At 39.7% G+C, this 19,361-nt stretch overlaps 1 long non-coding RNA gene across 1 annotated transcript; it reads right to left on the bottom strand.

Annotated features, from left to right (window-relative positions):
- Positions 1 to 1,179: 1,179 nt before the first annotated feature.
- LOC119469277 lies at positions 1,180 to 11,243 on the bottom strand. The gene is made up of 3 exons (XR_005198082.1): positions 11,103 to 11,243; positions 11,054 to 11,059; positions 1,180 to 1,189 (listed from the first exon to the last, which is right to left on the bottom strand). It is a non-coding gene; the product is annotated as an uncharacterized LOC119469277 (long non-coding RNA).
- Between the last annotated feature and the right edge of the window lie 8,118 nt (positions 11,244 to 19,361).

The raw sequence follows: 19,361 nt of genomic DNA on the forward strand, positions 1-19,361 counted from the left end.
TTCTTGGCAAAGCCTTAAAAATCCCTCAATGGCTTGGGCTCTAACCTACTACTATTAGGTTGGTACAAAAGTAGTTGTGGTTTTTGCCATTAAACAGTTACCACTCTGGCCCTGACTCTTTAGGTTTCAGCCGCATTGGCCCCCTCATCATTCTCTTTCTAAAGCAGTGTGTTTAAACATGCTCAGCATGCTACTCTTTGTTTTGTGTCTCCTTAATTCCTCCTGCCCGTTTTTCAAATTGCAACTCAAGTGGGACTTCAGAGAAGCTTTTACTGACTCTGAAAATCAGGTCAAATCTTTGTCTACTTACATGTCTATCACTTCGTTTGCTAACCACAGCTTGGAATTGGAATTTTTATGTCATGATTCAACTGCCTCTCCCACTTGACTATAATGTCCTTGAAGGCAGAATTGTTTGTGTTTTGCCCTTTACTGAATCCCCAATACAGACCATTGAGCCTGGCATATAGTATTCAATAAATACTTGAATAAATAAATAAATGAATAGCGACTGTGAAAGGTAATAATAATCACTACCTGTGTTAAGGGCTTACTCTTATGCTAGACACTGTTCCAAATCCTTTCCACACTTACGCCTCTCCTTTTACTAGGATTGTGTTTATTTTCATTAAACATCACCAAGAAAAACAAATAGAAATCCTGTATTAACACTTGCTGCATATCTAAATGACATTCTGGCCAAATGCTATAGTTTATCTTGAAGTAGATGATTTTGCAATTAAGACAAGTTATCGCCGGGCGCGGTGGCTCAAGCCTGTAATCCCAGCACTTTGGGAGGCCGAGGCGGGTGGATCACGAGGTCAAGAGATCGAGACCATCCTGGTCAACACGGTGAAACCCCGTCTCTACTAAAAATACAAAAAATTAGCTGGGCATGGTGGCGCATGCCTGTAATCCCAGCTACTCAGGAGGCTGAGGCAGGAGAATTGCCTGAACCCAGGAGGCGGAGGTTGCGGTGAGCCGAGATCGCGCCATTGCACTCCAGCCTGGGTAACAAGAGCGAAACCCCGTCCCAAAAAAAAAAAAAAGACAAGTTATCACTCAAAGAAAACTAACTCCAATTCATTGTGTAATCCTCTGATAACAAATATGGTAAATAGGAGTTCCTGTAATTGGCAGATAGACAAGGGCAACGGTTTTCAAACTTTTATCTCAATAACTTTTCATACTCCTAAAAGCTATTGAAGATCCCAAAATTGCTTTTGTTCATGTGGATTTCAGCTCTCAATATTTACCATGTTGTAAATGAAAACAAATTTTAAAAATAGTTGCCAACTCATTTAAGACATCAACAGTAAAACCATTATGTGGTAACACATTTTCATGGGAAAAAAATATATTTCCCTGACATTATACTCACAAGAGAATGAAGTAAAAAGAGCAAATATTGCATTAGGATTATTATGAAAATAGTTTTAACCTAGCCAACTCTCTGAAAGTGTCAGTCCCCATACACACTTTGAGAACCACTGCACTAAGATTTAAATGGAAGAGGCAACTGTGTGCACAAACAAAAGCTGATAAAAGAGGCAAATAAATCAAGTTGTTAGAGGTGTGTGAACCAGACTGACTCCACCTTGAGTAGGGACTGGGTAAAGTAAGGCTGAAACATCCTGGGTTGCAGTCCCAGACAGTTAAAGCATTCTAAGTCACAGGATGAGATAGGAGGCTGGTACAAAATACATGTCATAAAACCTTTGCTGATAAAATAGGTTGCAATAAAGCAGCTGGCTAAAACCCACCAAAACCAAGATGGTGACGGGAATGACCTCTTGTCATCCTCACTGCTACACTGAACACCAGCACCACAACAGTTTATAGATGCCATCGCAAAGTCAGGAAGTTACCCTATAATGGTCTGAAAAGGGGAGGCATGAATAATCCACCCCTTGTTTAGCATATCATCAAGAACTAACCATAAAAATGGGCAACCAGCAGCCCTTGGGGCTACTCGGTCTATGGAGTAGTCATTCTTTTATTCCTTTACTTTCTTAATAAACTTGCTTTCACTTTACTCTATGGATTTGCCCTGAATTCTTTCTTGTGCCAGATCCAAGAACCCTCTCTTGGGGTCTGAATCCAGATTCCTTTCCTGTAACATCTTTCTGGCTACCCAGATGGGATTATAGTGCATAAGCCCCCAGTAAGTAAGTAGTGGGATCCTGTAATATCTTTCCGGTGACTACATAATGGACTATACTGTGAAAACCCCCGACCCAAAGGCTAACTTTGGGTAAGTGGTGGGGTCTGGTAACATCTTTCTGGTGATTTTTACTTTTAGTGAAGACCCTGGTTTGTAAGCAGGTGGACCCTACAGGGACGATACTGGGGAGACCCGTGACTCAAAGGAGGTAGACTGCAGCACTGATTGGACAATTTTGGGTAAGTGGTAGTATACCCAGATAAGGAATGGGATTGGGTTAGAGGCCCAACTAAGGAGGATTAGAGTCCCTTCTAAGATTTAGGGGGTCAAAAGCCCCTCTCAGTAAAGTCCCTTTCAGCTAAGAACAGGTTTGGCACTACGGGATGTTAACTTCTGTTCTCCTTGGAATAATCTGCCTTGTACTCCTTGCTGACAGCTGTGGGTGACAGGGTTAGGCATGTACAAGATCATTGCGATATGAGGAGCTTTTTCCTCCCATAAAGGGGAAACTCGAGACTGATGGGACTGCTGGAAAAGATCCCTTCACTATCAAGAAGCAGCCGACTGAACTTTTCGCTGTCACTGCAATGAGTGGGTCTTTCTCTGGCTTCCCTGAGCGCCTCCCCTTCCCCACCCTGCGTCAGACAATACTTTAGTCTGTCTCTCTCTGTGCAAACTGGTTGTAGGAATGGCAAAAATCGACTATTTCTTACAAAGTTTTGATTAATGGAAGAAAGGATTTGAGAGGCTAGTCTTAAGCTGTAGCCAATCTGGAGTGTTTCGTGTGCCATTCGGTATTGTTCTGTCATAAAGAAGGGTACCTTAGGATAGAACACGGGCTTAGGACACCTATAAGCCTGCTGTTCAAGATGGACTAGCAAACTGGTCAATTACAAACTTTGCTGCAAGTCCTCGGAAAAAAACTGGATGAGGTTTCCCTCTTGTCTGGTATGTCCTTGGGAGCTTGACCTTGTAACCATGTGGCTGTGCTTTCTCTTTCATAGTGGTGGCCTGGGTTCAGGGTTTAATTCTCATCTTAGGAGATGAGTCCTTTATCTTTTATCTGTATGAGTATTTATATGTATCATGTGTGTGATGTTTATATATAAAAGAGCTTTGATTAATTGGTTAAAAATAATAAGTCCTTAAGTCATATTTTTGTGAGAAAAATTAAATTATAATGCCTTTTATTTTGTTCATCTGACTTAAGTATTCTTTGGGAAATGACAGTTTTAAAGATTATTGGTAAAATTAAAATATCTTAAAAATTTAAACATTTGGTCAAAATTATGCAGGTCAGATACTAGGTTTGCCAAATGCTTTATGGTCATAAGCTGCTTCTTTTACTTTAGAAAATTGCTCAATTTACCTACTTTGACGACATTAGATTCTAGATAAGGCCTGGGGACATGGGGTGTTAACCATACCCACTAGCAATGCAGGAAAAAGTCAGACCTATCTGCATTTCTGTCTGTGTCCCTAGGCTCCATGCCCAGTACATAATTAAAATGCTTACAAGCCAGGGTCTTCACCAAAAGTAAAAAAAATCACTAAATGTTAACATTGTAACATGTAATTGAAATACTGAGGAAGAGTTCTACACATAAGGTGTGCAAGGAAAATGAAATGTGTTTTGATAAAAGATTATTAGAAGTCATGGAAATGTAAATTTTCTTTCTTCAATTAAATGGTTACATTATTATTTTGAGTTAGATAGAATGAAGCTGAAGGTTTAAGCAAGTTGTGGAAAGTTTGTGAAAAATTAATTGGAGGAGATTCTCTGTGTGAATATATGGGCTAAAGTTAAAGGGGTATTCAGTTTTTCTATAAATTAAACATTGGAATAAAAGCATAAGTTTTTTTAAGAGCAGAAACCAGCTATGATTTGCTCTTTAACAAAAATATTTAAAAATTAAAGAAAAAGAAAAAGAAAACCAAAAAATATGTAAAGGATTATAAAAGGTTTGTGAAAATCTTACTTTGTAGTCAAACTGATTAAGATTGCATACATTTGTCTATAAGGTTTTATAAAGAATTGGGTTTGTCATCAATAATGCACTAATGCAACAGTTACATTTGGCTTATTTGGTACAAAAATCATACTGGAAGCATTATCAAATGTAAAACAGTGTTTGGATTGCTTTGGGCTGTAATTGTATAAATGTGTTATTGGTAAGTATCCAAAATTATTTTTAAAAGTCTTATAATTCTGATATGACTTAGTGTACATTGTGAATAATTATAGTTACAAAGAATCATTACATGCCACAGAAGGAACCAAATTTCCTTATCAATTGTGACTTTAATAGTGGCTATCCTAAGACTTTTTGTCATCCACACACAATTGTTGTCTTGTTTTAATCCTCTTCAAAATGTGGTTTATAATCAACTATAGAACTCTAACAGATGTTCTTAAATGTAGGTTTCTGATAACTTTGGAAATTGTGACATTAAAATAAAGGAAAACAATTTCAAAACTCTCATGGAAAGCTGAAACGTTCATGAATATCAAGCAAAACAGGAGTTAACTGAATTAGCTGAACCAATAGAAGACTAAAGTAATCTTTTTAACTTTGCTTAAAATGCTGCTGATCCTTTGTTTTGTTTTTCAGAGTTAAGGAAATTATCTTTTGAGCTATTTGCAACTCGTGGCAATTGAGTAAAGTATATTGCTATGAATAACATTTGAAGCATATTTGTTTCTCTCTACCTAATTTCTCCAGAAATTATTTGTGAATATTCTTAATTTATGACACTATAGTTATTTCCGTAAGTGTAATAAGAATCTTTTCTTTTGCACCAGGATACAAGTGCAAACACTGGTTATTTTACCAACCGTTTGATTGGAATGGTGTGTTTTCTTTTAAGGAATCAAACTTGATTTATAAAGCCAATAAAAGCCTCTTAGAAAATTGGCCTCAGAACTTGTCTACAACAGTCCCTGTACAGGGTTTCTGACCTGTGGTAAGTAAAGAATGTCCTTCCTTACACGTCCAGGAGCCCCAGTTATCTTGGATGCCCAAAAGGAGGGGAATTTACTCACCTCATAGGTATGTGAGGGTACAAACTTATGGCCGGGCTTGGCTCTAAAAAGGTCTTATCTGAGATTCCTTCTGTGGAACAAAGTTCTATCAAAGCCAATTTTAAAACAGCTTATATAAAAAATAATTATTCTCATTGCACTTTATACAAATAATCAAGTATAATAAAGCAAATCAGTCTTACTATGATTTGTCTTTAGTAAAAATGGGAAACTGGAGAGAGAAATTATGTTTAAAAAAAAGTACAGTGGCTCACGCCTGTAATCCTAGCACTTTGGGAGGCCGAGGTGGGTGGATCACCTGAGGTCAGGAGTTCGAGACCAGCCTGGCCATCATGGTGAAACCCCATCTTAAAAAAAAATTAAAAAAAAAAAAAATGTACAGTACACTTATTAAATTCTAGTCTCATCAGTTGTTTTTAAGTTTGTTTCTGCAATTTAGGATAACCCTGTCAGGTCTCCATATGCAAGCCTGGAGCCCGAATGTCAAGTCTCATATGCAAGCCTGGAGCCTGAAAGCCTGAAGTCCTGCCTGCCCCCCAGCTGATGTATCCCACCCCCTGCCTGTGTTTGTCATTGGCCCATCGGAGCTTCCCCAACAAGCCCCTCACCCAACCCTGCCATCTTAAATGTTTTTATGATAATGTAAATACCTCTCACACAACCCTGCCATCTTAACTGTTCTTATGATAATGTAAATACCTCTCACCCAACCCTGCCATTGCAACTGAACTTGTGATCTTACTCTGTAACACCCCTGCCCCCCAAAAAACTACCCCAACCTATAAAGCCAATTCCCACCTTACCCCCTTCGCCTTTTCCTTTCTCGGATTCGGCCCGCTTGCACCCAAGTGAGAAATAAAACGGCCTTGTTGCCCACACAAATTCTGTTTGAAAGACCTCTTTATTAAATGCACTTAATATTTGGTACTATTGGACATGAATAACATTCGGTGCTGAAATCTGTGACAGGGGAATTCCCACAGGAGATTAGCCCCCTGTTCCAACTTTCATAAAGAGATCTATCTACTTGGGGTCATCAGACCAGCCCACAGAGACACACCACCGGATATTTTGGTAAGCAGTCTCTCTTCTTGCTTTCCCATCCTTTTGTCTTTTCCTTTCCACTTCCTCTGCCTTTCAGTTTCGTCCTTTTTCCACCGCAAAAACAAGGAAAATCAGGTAAACCAAGTTCTTCCGTGAGGTTCATGACCGGAAAATCCTACGTAGGTCACGGATCCAGGGACCCAGTTTCCCCAGGGGTTTGACTATCATGGAGATGTTCACCCTAGTCACTCACCCACCAGGATCATGGCCAATATTGGTGGCAGGTCAACGTAGAGGACGCTCTCTTTGACCACCCACCGATGAGTTTCAACCCAGGCTCAACTAGGGATGCCTTCTGGCCACCATCCTTCAACAAAACACCCGTGCTCTCCCTAGCGATCAGGTCCAGCTAATCTCTGATACCCCAACCCCCTCTGGAACAACAGCGTCTCTCCTTCCTGGGTGTGGTTGGCTACTTTCGCCTCTGGATACCGGGTTTTGCTATTCTAACTAAGCCATTGTATAAACTCACTAAAGGAAATTTATTTGACCCTATTGATTCTAAATCCTTTCCTCACTCCTTTCATTCCTTAAAGACAGCTCTAAAAATGGCCCCCACTCTAGCCCTCCCCAGTTTGTCTCAATCTTTTTCATTATATACTGCTGAAATCCAGGGGTATGCAGTTGGAGTTCTTACACAAGAGCCAGGTCTGCGCCCTGTTGCTTTCCTCTCTAGACAACTGGACCTCACTGTCCTAGGTTGGCCCCAACGTTTGCTGGCCGCCGCTCTAATTCTTCCGGAAGCTTTCAAAATCACAAGCTAAGCTTCACTTACTTTATACACTTCTCACAATCTCCAGGCTTTAATATCCTCTTCTCATCTTCCACATCTGTTATCCACCCCATGTCTAGTCCAACTCTATTTTCTCTTTATTGAAACTCCCACTGTGACTACTGCACATGGCCCCGATTTTAATCCAGCTTCTCACCTAATACCAAACATGAATGCTACTCCTGCACCACATAACTATATCTCCCAGTACATATTGTTGTTTCCCCTTTTCCCCAAATCTCTCTTTCCTCTATTCCAGACTCTGATCACACATGGTTTATTGATGGCAGCTCTTCCAAACCTAACCAGTCCTCTCCAGGAAAGGCTGGCTATGCTGTTGTTTCCCATACTTCTATCATTGAAGCTGCCACTCTCCCTCCATCTACTACTTCTCAACAGGCTGAATTAATAGCACTCACACGTGCTCTTACCCTGGCCAAAAGGCTCAGAGTACACATCTATACTGATTCCAAATATGCCTTCCACATCGTCCATTGCCATGCTGTCATATGGGCAGAAAGAGGTTTTCTCACTACACAAGGATCTTCCATTATCAATGCTTCTTTAATAAAGGCCCTCCTTAAAGCTGCCCTCCTCCCAGCTAAGGCCGGGGTTGTCCACTGTAAAGGGCACGAAAAACTTCAGATCCCATTGCTCAAGGAAATGCATTACCAGACAAGACAGTTAGGAAAGCAGCCAACACGCTGCTATCCCCACCTAGTGGACAGTATTTTTCTTTCTCATCAATTAACCCTCTTTATTCAACCTCAGAATCATTCAAGTATCAGACACTCCCCACTCAAGGTAATTGGTTTCTAGATCACAGAAAATTCCTTCTTCCTGCCTCGAAAGCTCATTCTATCCTCTCTTCCTTTCATAACCGCTTTCATGTAGGATATAAGCCTTTAGTCTGTCTCTGAGAACCTCTCATCTCTTTCCCCTCATGGAAGTCTGTCCTTAAAAAAATCACGTCACAGTGCTCCATCTGTCACTCTACCAACCTCCAGGGATTTCTAAGACCTCCACCTTTTCCTACCCATCAAGTGCGAGGATTTACTCCCTCACAAGACTGGCAAATTGACTTTACTCATATGCCCTGTGTCAAAAAATTTAAATATCTTCTTATATGGGTGGATACCTTCACAGGGTGGATTAAAGCCTTCCCTACTGGAACAGAAAAGGCTATTGCTGTTATTTCTTGCCTATTAAATGGTATCATCCCCAGGTTTGGCCTGCCTACTTCCATGCAATCAGATAATGGCCCTGCTTTCATTAGCCAAATCACCCAAGCAGTCTCTTAGGCCCTCAGCATTCAGTGGAATATCCATGCGCCTTACCACCCTCAGTAGTCAGGGAAAGTAGAAAAAGCTAATGGCCTTCTAAAAACACATCTTACTAAACTCACCCTTCAACTGAAAAAGGACTGGGTAGCTCTTCTGCCTATCGCTCTTCTCCAAATTCCTGCCACTCCCCGGGAACCCACCGGGTATAGCCCATTTGAACTTTTGTATGGCTGCACCTTTCTACTCGGGCCCAAACTTCTTTCAGACTCCAGCCCCCTTGGAGACTATCTTTCAGTTCTCCAACAAACAAGGCAGGAAATTCGCTGAGCTGCTAATCTCTTACCCACTCCAGATACCCAGCCGTATGAGGACATCTTAGCCGGATGATCAGTACTGGTCAAGGACTTAACCCATCCAGCTCTACAGTCTTAGTGGAAAAGTCCTTACCTGGTTGTCTACAGTACCCCAACTGCTGTCCGCCTGCAAGGCCCTCCCCACTGGGTTCATAGCTCCAGGATTAAACTGTGCCCACCAGACGACCAACTTAGCCCATCCACCTCCTCTTGGAAGTCACAAGTACTCTCCTCTACTTCCCTTAGGCTCACTCAAATCCCTGAAGAGCAATCCTAGACCCTAAATGCCCTGCACTTGTTTGCATTGTAGGTTCTCACTCTTGCTGTAAGCCCTCCTAGCTGACATCTCCTGGTTCTACCCAAGAGACGCCACCTTTAATTCCTTTCTAGAGTGGATAAATGACAATTTGTAGCAAGGAAGACTCCAATTCTTTCACCCTAATGAAGTTCTCTGTTTTACTCTCCTACTTACTCTTATTCTGAGTCCCATTCTGTCACTCTCTACCCCTTCCTAGTTGTCTTTTACATACTGTCAGTCTAACTCATTCCCTCCTCAATGATGCCAATCCATCGTTGGCAAGAGACTGCTGCCTTTGTATCTCCCTTTCTTTCTCCTCTTATACCGCCATTCCTGCCTTGCTGGCTGATTGGGCTACCTCTCCTGTCTCTTTACATCTGTGTACCTCTTTTGATAGTCCCTGCCTCTACCCTCCTACAGAGCTTCTTTACTTTTTAAACAAACTTAGCAGGACCTCTTCAGATGTTTCATACCAACAGGCTGCTTTGCTCCTCTGCACCTGTTTGCAGCAACGCTCACCTCATATCAACTCCACTCCGCCCATACTAGGACCCCTCACTACACAAACAACTATCCCCACTCCTGCCCCTCTACACATTTCCTGTCAACAAACCACTGGAATCCCCTTAGGTAACCTTCCACCTTCGAAATGCGCCTTTACCCTTCATCTCCAAAGCTACAACACACATATTAACATGCCTATAGGGGTAGAACTACTCCGCTTTACTGACAAACCTTCTATCACTACTAATAATCTCAAAAACATTAACAGTCATTATTGCTTAGGCAGACACCTTCCCTGTGTCTCACTTCATCCTTGGTTACCCTCTCCTTGTGCCGCCCCTCCTCCTCGTCCTTCATCATGCTTACTTATACTCACCCCTACAAATGTGAGTAGCAGGCTATTTGGTGACACCACACGCTTCCTCATACATTATGATATCAAACCACTTCCACTACCCAGCTGCCGCACCAATCTCCCCTTCAACCCCTAACAGCTGCTGTCCTTGCTGGATCTTTAGGAATTTGGGCATCTGAGTCCCCATTCAATACTACCTCTCACCTCTTCACCCTGCATTTTCAATTCTGCCTTGCCCCAGGCCTTTTCTTCCTATGTGGCTTCTCTACCTATATGTGTTTTTCTACTAACTGGACAGGCACCTGTACTTTAGTCTTCCTTATTCCTAAAATCCAATTTGCCAATGGTAAGGAAAACTGCCTGTCCCCCTAATGACACCTATCTGACAAAAAGAGCTATACAACTAATTCCATTGCTCATAGGAATAGGGCTTGCAGCCTCCACAGTAGGCCTTGGAACTGGCATAGCAGGGGTCACCACCTCTGTCACAACATTTGCAATCTGTCTACTGATTTCTCTGCCAGCATTACAGATATAAACTAGGGAATTGGACAGATGGTGAGTGGCCACCGGAGAGAATTATTGAGTACCATGAGCCGGCCACATGGGCTGAAGATGGCTCATGGGGATACCGGACCCCTATTTACATGCTCAACCGGATCATCCGGTTGCAGGCTGTTTTGGAAATACTCACTAATGAAATGGGCAAAGCTCTGTCCCTCTTGATCCAACAAGAAACTCAAATGAGAAACGCGATTTATCAGAACCGGCTGGCCCTAGATTATTTGCTAGCAGCTGAGGGGGGAGTCTGTGGAAAATTCAATCTAACCAACTGCCGTCTGCACATAGATGACCAGGGGCAAGCAGTGGAGGATATTGTGCGAGACATGACCAAAGTGGCACACGTGCCTGTGCAGGTGTGGCACGGATTTAACCCTGAGTCCTTATTTGGAGGTTGGTTCTCATCCTTGGGAGGATTCAAAACCCTCATCATAAGCGTTATAATAATAATAGGTGTTTGTTCACTGCTCCCTTGTCTACTGCCCCTGTTCCTTCAGATGATTAGAGGATTCATCACTACTGTAGTTAGCCAAAAAATGACATCAGGGTCTCAAAGTGGGGGTGAAGAGGGAGACCAATGCAACTCAGATCAACTTCCCCTTTTCATTCCTAAGACTGTAAACTTCCCCTTTTCATACCTAAGACTATAAACTTTCCCTTTTCACTCCTAAGACTGTAAACCGAAGCCCTTTTCATATGTAATCCCTAAGACTGTAAACTGAAACCCTTTTCATGTAATTCCTAAGACTGTAAACTGAGACCCTTTTCATATGTTAAGCTATAAACCTAAGATTCTTCCACGTGTAACATCTAAAGTATAAGCCTATATAAAGAAGGAACCTTCCTTTGTTAGGGGAGCTTGGCTGTTAGGCAACTGTGTCACCTTGCTCCCAGCCGAATAAACTCCTGAATGTAATTATTGTTTTCATTTCCTTTGCGGTTGGTTTTGTGTTTATTTTTGTATTTTTATTTTCCTGCTTTATCACACTGGCTGGAACCTTCGGTCCAAAGTTAAATAGAAGTGGTGAGAGTGTACATCCTTGTCTTGTACCCAATCTTAGGAAGAAAGCATTCAGTCATTTACCTTTAAGCATGTTGTTAGTCATAGGTTTATGTAGCTGCCTTTTGTCAAAGTAAGAAAGTTTTCTTCTATTCCTAGTTTGTTAAGAATTTTACTAGGGCCCGGGCGCGGTGGCTCAAGCCTGTAATCCCAGCACTTTGGGAGGCCGAGGGGGGTGGATCATGAGGTCAACAGATCGAGACCATCCTGGTCAACATGGTGAAACCCCGTCTCTACTAAAACTACAAAAAATTAGCTGGGCATGGTGGCGTGTGCCTGTAATCCCAGCTACTCAGGAGGCTGAGGCAGGAGAATTGCCTGAACCCAGGAGGCGGCAGTGAGCCAAGATTGTGCCACTCAAGCCTAGGCAAGAGAGAGACTCGGTCTCAAAAAAAAAAAAAAATGTCATGCCAGATTTGGCTCAGGGGCTATAGTTTGCTGACTACTGGTTTATTCGATTAATATATGCATTACAGTAATTGATATTTAGATGTTAAGCTAAAGAACATTCCTGTAATAAACTGACCACACTTGGTAATAGTATATAATTCTTTTGTACATTACTGGATTTAATTTGTTGTTATTTAAGCAATTTTAGCATTTACATTCATGAGGAGTGCTGTTCCATAGTTTTTTTGTGATATCTTTGTCTGTGGCTTTTAGTGTCGGGTAAAATGAGCTGTAAAGTGTCCCCTTCTCTTCTATTTTTGAAAAGATTTCTAGTCGATTGGTATTATTAATTATTTAAATGTTAATAGAGTTCCCAATAAAACCATCTATGCCTGGACTTTCTTTTGAAGAAGATTTTAAAATAATTTAATTAAATATTTTAATGTTTTTCACTGATTTATATCTACACAAATTTTATAATTTCTTTTTGAGTCTACTTTGATCATTTCTGTTTATGAATTTGCCCATTTCATCTAAGTTGACAAATTGTTGGCATAGTAGTTCAAAATATTCCTTTATAAGCCTTTTAATTTTTGTAGGGTTCAGAATGCTTTCTCTTTTATTCCCAATTTTGGTAATTTCTGTCTTCTCTCTTTTTTTCTTGGTTATTTGGCTAAAATATTATCAATTTCATAGATCTTTTCAAGAAATCAACTATAAGTTTCACTGTTTCCTCTGTTGTTTTGCTGTTTCCTTTTTATTGATTTCTGTTGTGGTCTTTAGTCCTTCATTCTAGTTTGGCTCTTCTTTTTGTAGCTTCTTAAGGTGGAGGCTTAATTAATTTTTCTAGGTTATTAAAGTCTTCCTTTCTAGTTTTTAAAGTTATAAATTTCCCTCTAAATATAGCTTTACCTGCATTAATTTTTGATATGTTCTGATTTTATATTCATTCAGTAGAAGATATTTTATAATTTCCCTGGTGATGTTTTCTTTGACCTGTAAACCAAAAATGACATTCAAAAGCCTCCTGCACAACCATCTGAATGGACTTTCTCCTCAGCCAGAGCACTCTAAAATTTAACCTGAAAGACTGGTTCAGGCCATGAAAGGAAGTAGGGGTTGGACATTCCTCACTATACTCCTCCTGCATCAACATTAATACAAGCCTTATGTCTGATAAGAAATATTTATAATCTTCTCTCTAATGCCTGCTGGAGGCTTTATCTGCATGATAAAACCTAGGTCTTCACAACCCTTTATCATAACCCAGACATTCCTCTCCACTGATAATAACTTTTTCAATCAATTGCCATCAGAATATGTTTAAAGAAGAAATACTGGCATACCCAAATATAATTACTGAATAGTCTTTGTTTCTTTTTTTCTTTTTTTTTTTTTTTTGATTCTGTCAGTTTTCCCTCCATATAGTTTGGGGCTCTGTAGTTAGGTGCAATTATATTTATAATGCTGTATCTTTTTTATTAACTAACCCATTTATCATTATGAAATGTTCTTCTCAGCCTCTAGAATAGTTCTTGTATTAAAATATATTTAAATATAGTATCTCCAGATCTCTTATGGTTACTGTTTGCGTCATATATCTTTTACCATTATATTACTTTATATCTCTTGTATTTTAAATATAAAGTTGTTTCTATGGATAAAAATAAACTCTTAATCTTATGTTACTATTTCTGGCTATGAGTGGAGTTTCTAGTCCAGTAAAATTTAGCACAAAAAATTATTGGTATACTTAGATTTATGTTTGTCATTTTAGAACTTGTTTTCTGTATGTTTCTTCCTATGTTCCTCTTATCTTACTTTTCTTTGATTATACAAACATATCTTAGCTTGCCATTTCGCTTCCTGTGTTAGTTTTTCTAAGCAAGTTTTTGAGGTTCAGTGTGTGCCTGTGTGTTTGCAGGCACCCTTAAGCCTTCACAGTCCTTCAGGTTGATACTGACTTAATTCTGGTCAAATATAGTTACATTTCACCAGTAGGTCTCCATTTCCTTTTCCTCCGTTTATGCTATTATTGACATATATATGGTGCCTACACATATTATAAACCAAATAATACAGTAATACATTTATTGCTTTAAATAGATTATTTAGAGAAATTAAGAGAAAATTTATATCATTTTTTAAAATTTAAAAGATTTGAACTCTGTACAATATTTGAAGAGATTTATTCTGAGCCAAATATGAGTGACAATGGCCTATGACACAGCCCTCAGGAGGTCTTGAGAACGTGTGCCCAAGGTGGTTGGGGCACAGCTTGTTTTTATACATTTTAGGAAGGCATGAGACATCAATCAAATACATTTAAGAAATACATTGGTTTGGTCCAGAAAGGTGGGACAACTCAAAGTGGGGGCTTCCAGGTCATAGGTAAATTTAAGCATTTTCTGATTGACAATGGGTTGAGTTTATATAAGGACCTGGGGTTATAAAGGAAATGTTCAGGTTAAGATAAAAGACCAAGGTTCTTTTGAAGTCTTATGGTGGCTGCCCTTAGAGACAATAGAAGACATATGTTTCCTCTTCAGATCTTTAAAAGGTGCTAGACTTTTAGTTAATCTCTTTAGGATTGGGAGAAAAAAATCTAGCTTTGTTAATAGAGATTCTTTACAAATGCAGCTTTTCCCCCACAAAGGACAATTTGCAGGGCCATTTCAAGATATGGCAAAGAAACATGTTTTGAGGTAAAATACTTTGATTTTCTTCCTAGTCTTAGAAAGTTATACCAGAGCCAGGTTTGAAAGTAAGTCACAATGTATAGGGTTAAATAAAACCCATCTGATGAGAATTTATGATTTGTAGGGCATGACTCCTCAGACCCCTTAGACAGGAATTTGGACAAGATTAAAACATCAGAATTTAGCCCTCATTAGCCACAAATTTACCATTTCCCTCATAGTTCTTTCCTTCCTGCATATCCAAGTTATTGTCCAATGTCATTTCTTTAATATTTCTTGGAAGACAGGTTTCCTAGCAGCAAATAATTTCAGTTTTTGTTTATCTGCAAATATCTTTATTTTACCTTCATTATTGAAAGGTTAGCTAACTGGATATGGAACTCATGGTTGACTTGTTTTTCTTTTTTCTTTTGGGATGTTGAATATGTTACTCCACTCTGCCCTTTTCTGAGGAAACCTCAACCATAATTATATTCTTTTTTCCTGTATACATGATGAGTCATTTTTATCTTACAGCCTTCAGAATTTTCTCTTTGTTTTTGGCTTTTATCAGTTTCGTTATGATGTGTGTAGGTGTAAATCTCATTATGTTTATTCTACTAGGAGTTTGTTGAGGTTCTTGGATTTGTAAATTGTTCTTTAGCTTGTTTTGCTTTATGTTTTATGGTGTGTGTGTGTGTGTGAGAGAGAGAGAGAGAGAGAGAGAAGGTCTTGCTCTGTTGCTCAGGCTGGAGTTCAGTTGCATAATTACATCTTGCTGCAGGCTTCACCTCCTGGGCTCAGTCGATCTTCCCACCTCGGCCTCCTGAGCAGCTGGGACCACAAGCACACATCACCATTTTTTGTAGAGACAGGTTATCCCTATGTTGTCCAGGCTGGTCTTGAACTCCTGGGCTCAAGCAGTCTCCCCACTTCAGCCTCCCAAAGTGCTGGAATTACAGGCTGAGACACCATGCCTAGCCACTTTGTGGTTTTCAAATCACATTTGGAATGTTTTCAACCATTATTTCTTCAAAATTTTTTTTCTACCTATTTTCTTTCACTTCTTATGGGACTCCTATTAACATGTGTTGGAATCCTTGTCTTTGCAAGTCTTTGATGCTCTGTTCATTTTTCTTTGATCCCTTTTTCCTCTGATCTTTGAATTGGATAGTTTCTACTGGTTGAACTTTAAGCTTGCTGATTCTCCCACAATCTCAATTCTGCCACTGAACTTATCTAGTGAAATTTTCATTTCAATTGTTATACTTTTCAACTCTCTAATTTCATCTTTGAATATTTCTACTTATTAAGATTTGGTATTTTTTATCGTTTATTGTTATATTTTCTTTAATTCTTTGCATATTTATAATCATTTCTTAAAGTTTTTGCATTCTAAATCCAACATCTGGGACCCAGTCAGAATAAATTTCTGTTCATAGAAGGCTCTATCTTTTAATTTTATCACGAGCTTGATAGATTTTTGCTCTCTTCTCTCATACCTCATTGAAGGGCATCAATAATAAATGTTGAATAACATAAGGTATAAATTTCAGTAATTGCTTCCTTGGTGACCTATACAAGGTATAGCAGGCGATGTTATTAATTTGTTTCTGTAGTTAAGATGGAAACCTACCTGCATTCATCATTTTCATCAGATTCTTTGTAGTGGGTTGAGTAGTTTCCCTGGAAATTCAGACCCACAACCTTAGAATGTAACTTTACATTGAAATAGAGTCTCTGGAGATGTAATTAGTTAAGAATTCAGATGGGATTATACTGGATTTGAGTGGACACTAAAGCCAATGATTAGTGCCCTTATAAGAAGAAGAGAGGATACAGCAGAAAAGATGACGTAAAGATGGAAGCAGAGATTGGAGTGATGTATCTACTACGAGCCACGGAATGCCAAGAATTTCATGAACCACCAGAAGTTAGGAAAGAAGCAATGCAGACATTTTTCCTCAGAGCCTCCAGAAAGAGCCAACCTGCCTACACTTCGATTTCAAACTGACGGTCTCTAGAACTCTGGGACAGTGAATTCCTGTCATTCTAAGCCACACAGTTTCTGGTACTTTGTTACAGAAGCCGTAGGAAACTAATACGTTCTGTTTTCTTCTCACTCTTTCTTAATAGAAATGGGCAGCAAAGAGTTCTGGGATTAGTTCTTTCTTATGACTGCACAATCTCAATTCTAAGGCCGGAAGAGAGTTTCCATTCACTGATTTATTCATTTATTCATTCAGTAAATGTTTACTGAACCTCTAGAATGTGTCAAGCCTTGTACTAGGCTCTAGGAATACAACAGTAACCAGGACAAATGAGGCCTCTTTTCTTATATAACTTACCTTTTTACAAAAATTCATGTGAAAACTATCCAAAGTCACAACAACATCTCTAGAGAAGTTTCCTTAAAGTTGTCTAATTAAATCAGTGTTCTGAACTGAAATTTCTTCCCAAAATTCATATGCTGACGCCCTAACGCCCAGTGTGGTTGTATTTGGAGATGAGACCACTACATAAATAATTAAGGTTAAAAAGAGGTCACAAGGATAGGGCCCTGATATGATTAAGGCTAAAAAGAGGTCATAAGGATAGGGCCCTGATAAGATTCGTGTTATAAAATGAAACTCCAGATCTCCACCCTGCAACTCCAATATGCAGCAAGGAAAGGCATGTGATGACATTGTGAGAAGGCAGACATCCAAAAACCAGGAAGGGAGGTCTCCTTATAAACCAATCCTGCCAGCCGGGCATGGTGGCTCACACCAGTAATCCCAGATTACTTGGGGAGGCTGAGGCAGACAGATCAATAGAGGCCAGAGTTCCAGACCAGACTGGCCAACATGGCAAAACCCCGTCTCTATAAAAAATACAAAATTGGCTGGGTGTGGTAGCTCACACCTGTGATCCCAGCACTTTGGGAGGCCAAGGCAAGTGGATGACTTGAGATTGGGACTTTGAGACCAGAGTGGCCAACATGGTGAAACTCTGTCTCTACTAAAAATGCAAAAATTAGCCAGACATGGTGGTGCATGCCCATAATCCCAGCTCTTTGGGAGGCTAAGGTAGAAGAATTGCTTGAACCCAAGAGACAGAGGTTGCAGTGAGCCGAGATCATGCCACTGCCACTGCACTCCAGCCTGTGCAGTAGGGTCAGACACCTTTTAAAAAACAAAAACAAACAAAAAAACAAAGAACATAAGCTCTTGCATTGCATTCCTGGCTTCCTATCCTGGCTCCATCACTAACTATATGACTTTGACCTTGAGTAAGTCACTTAATCTCTGTACTTTTTCCCCAGTTACAAAATGTGAATAATAACAGTATAAACTTAAAATAATTGTTGTGAGGATATAAAATAATCTATGTAAAGGACTTAACATATAGTTTGGCACTGAATAAACCCTCAATATATAGACCATTATTTCTGGAGAATAAAGAACAGGCAGCAATTATTCTAAATTGTCAAACCTGGTTGACTGGGATAATGAAGAGAAATCTGACCAAACTTCAATGTGTAGATGAAAAAGATGATGTTCAACTTCAGACATGTAAAATAAAGCTTAAATATAGTTAGAGAGTAAAGATATACTGATTATGCTTATATAGATATATAAAGTTACTCTACTTAGGTTCTGATTTATATTACATTTACTTATCCAGAGATTCTGTGACTACAGAACTGTTCTTTACAAATATAATAACATAAAAACGAAGGTAACTTTTGGATTATACCAATAATGAGTCAAATCCAATAGGGCAGGAGTTGCTGAGATTTTGCCTAAAAATGAGTCCTCAGGTAGTAATCTTTAAAAACAAAACATAATAGATAAAAAAGATTTTGTTTTCAACCTAAGAAAGCAGATTGAAAAAAGGAAGAAGAAAAAAAGTTTTCCTTAAATGGTGTAAATGTGTGCAGTGTCCGTGATGTGATGTAGTTGAGTCTTTGATATCCCTTAGGCTCTCTTCCTAATTTAATGTTTCTTCACAGACTACTACGCAACAGAAGAAAACTATTCTGAAATATCTAAAGGGGAAATTCCGTGTATTAAGTGTTTAAGGAACCACTTTTGTTCCTCAAGTAACCAGAATGAGTAATAAAAATCAAGCCTGAGTAGTAGCGTTTGTCATGCACTTTTCTTCCTATTGCTAAAATGAAAGCTATCGCTGGGTGCAATGGTTCACGCCTGTAATCCCAGCACTTTGGGAGGCCAAGGAGGGTGGATCGCCTGAGGTCAGGAGTTCAAGACCAGCCTGGTCAGCATGGTGAAACCCTGTATTTACCAAATATACAAAAATTAGCCAGGCGTGGTGGTGGGCACCTGTAATTCCCCCTACTCGGGAGGCTGAGGCAGAAGAATTGCTTGAACCCCGAAAGCAAAGGTTGCAGTGGTCAGAGATCAAGCCACTGCACTCTACCCTGGATGACAGAGTGAGGCTCCACCTCAAAAACAAAAATAAAATGAAAGATACCATTGAATTCGGATTAGGAAATAATGCTTCCCAAGCAAAAAACTCATAAATTATTTATTGGATTTTCTTCTACATTTACTTTCTAATGCATGGGAATGAGTAATAGCAGAAACCAAATCGGAAAGTCAATTCACATTCCATTTTTTTTTTTTTTTTTTTTTGAGACGGAGTTTCGCTCTTGTTACCCAGGCTGGAGTGCAATGGTGCGATCTCGGCTCACGGCAACCTCCGCCTCCTGGGTTCAGACAGTTCTCCTGCCTCAGCCTCCTGAGTAGCTGGGATTACAGGCACGCGCCACCATGCCCAGCTAATTTTTTGTA

Source organism: Cebus imitator, unplaced genomic scaffold (assembly GCF_001604975.1).
Source record: "Cebus imitator isolate Cc_AM_T3 unplaced genomic scaffold, Cebus_imitator-1.0 Scaffold616, whole genome shotgun sequence".
NCBI lineage: Eukaryota > Metazoa > Chordata > Mammalia > Primates > Cebidae > Cebus > Cebus imitator.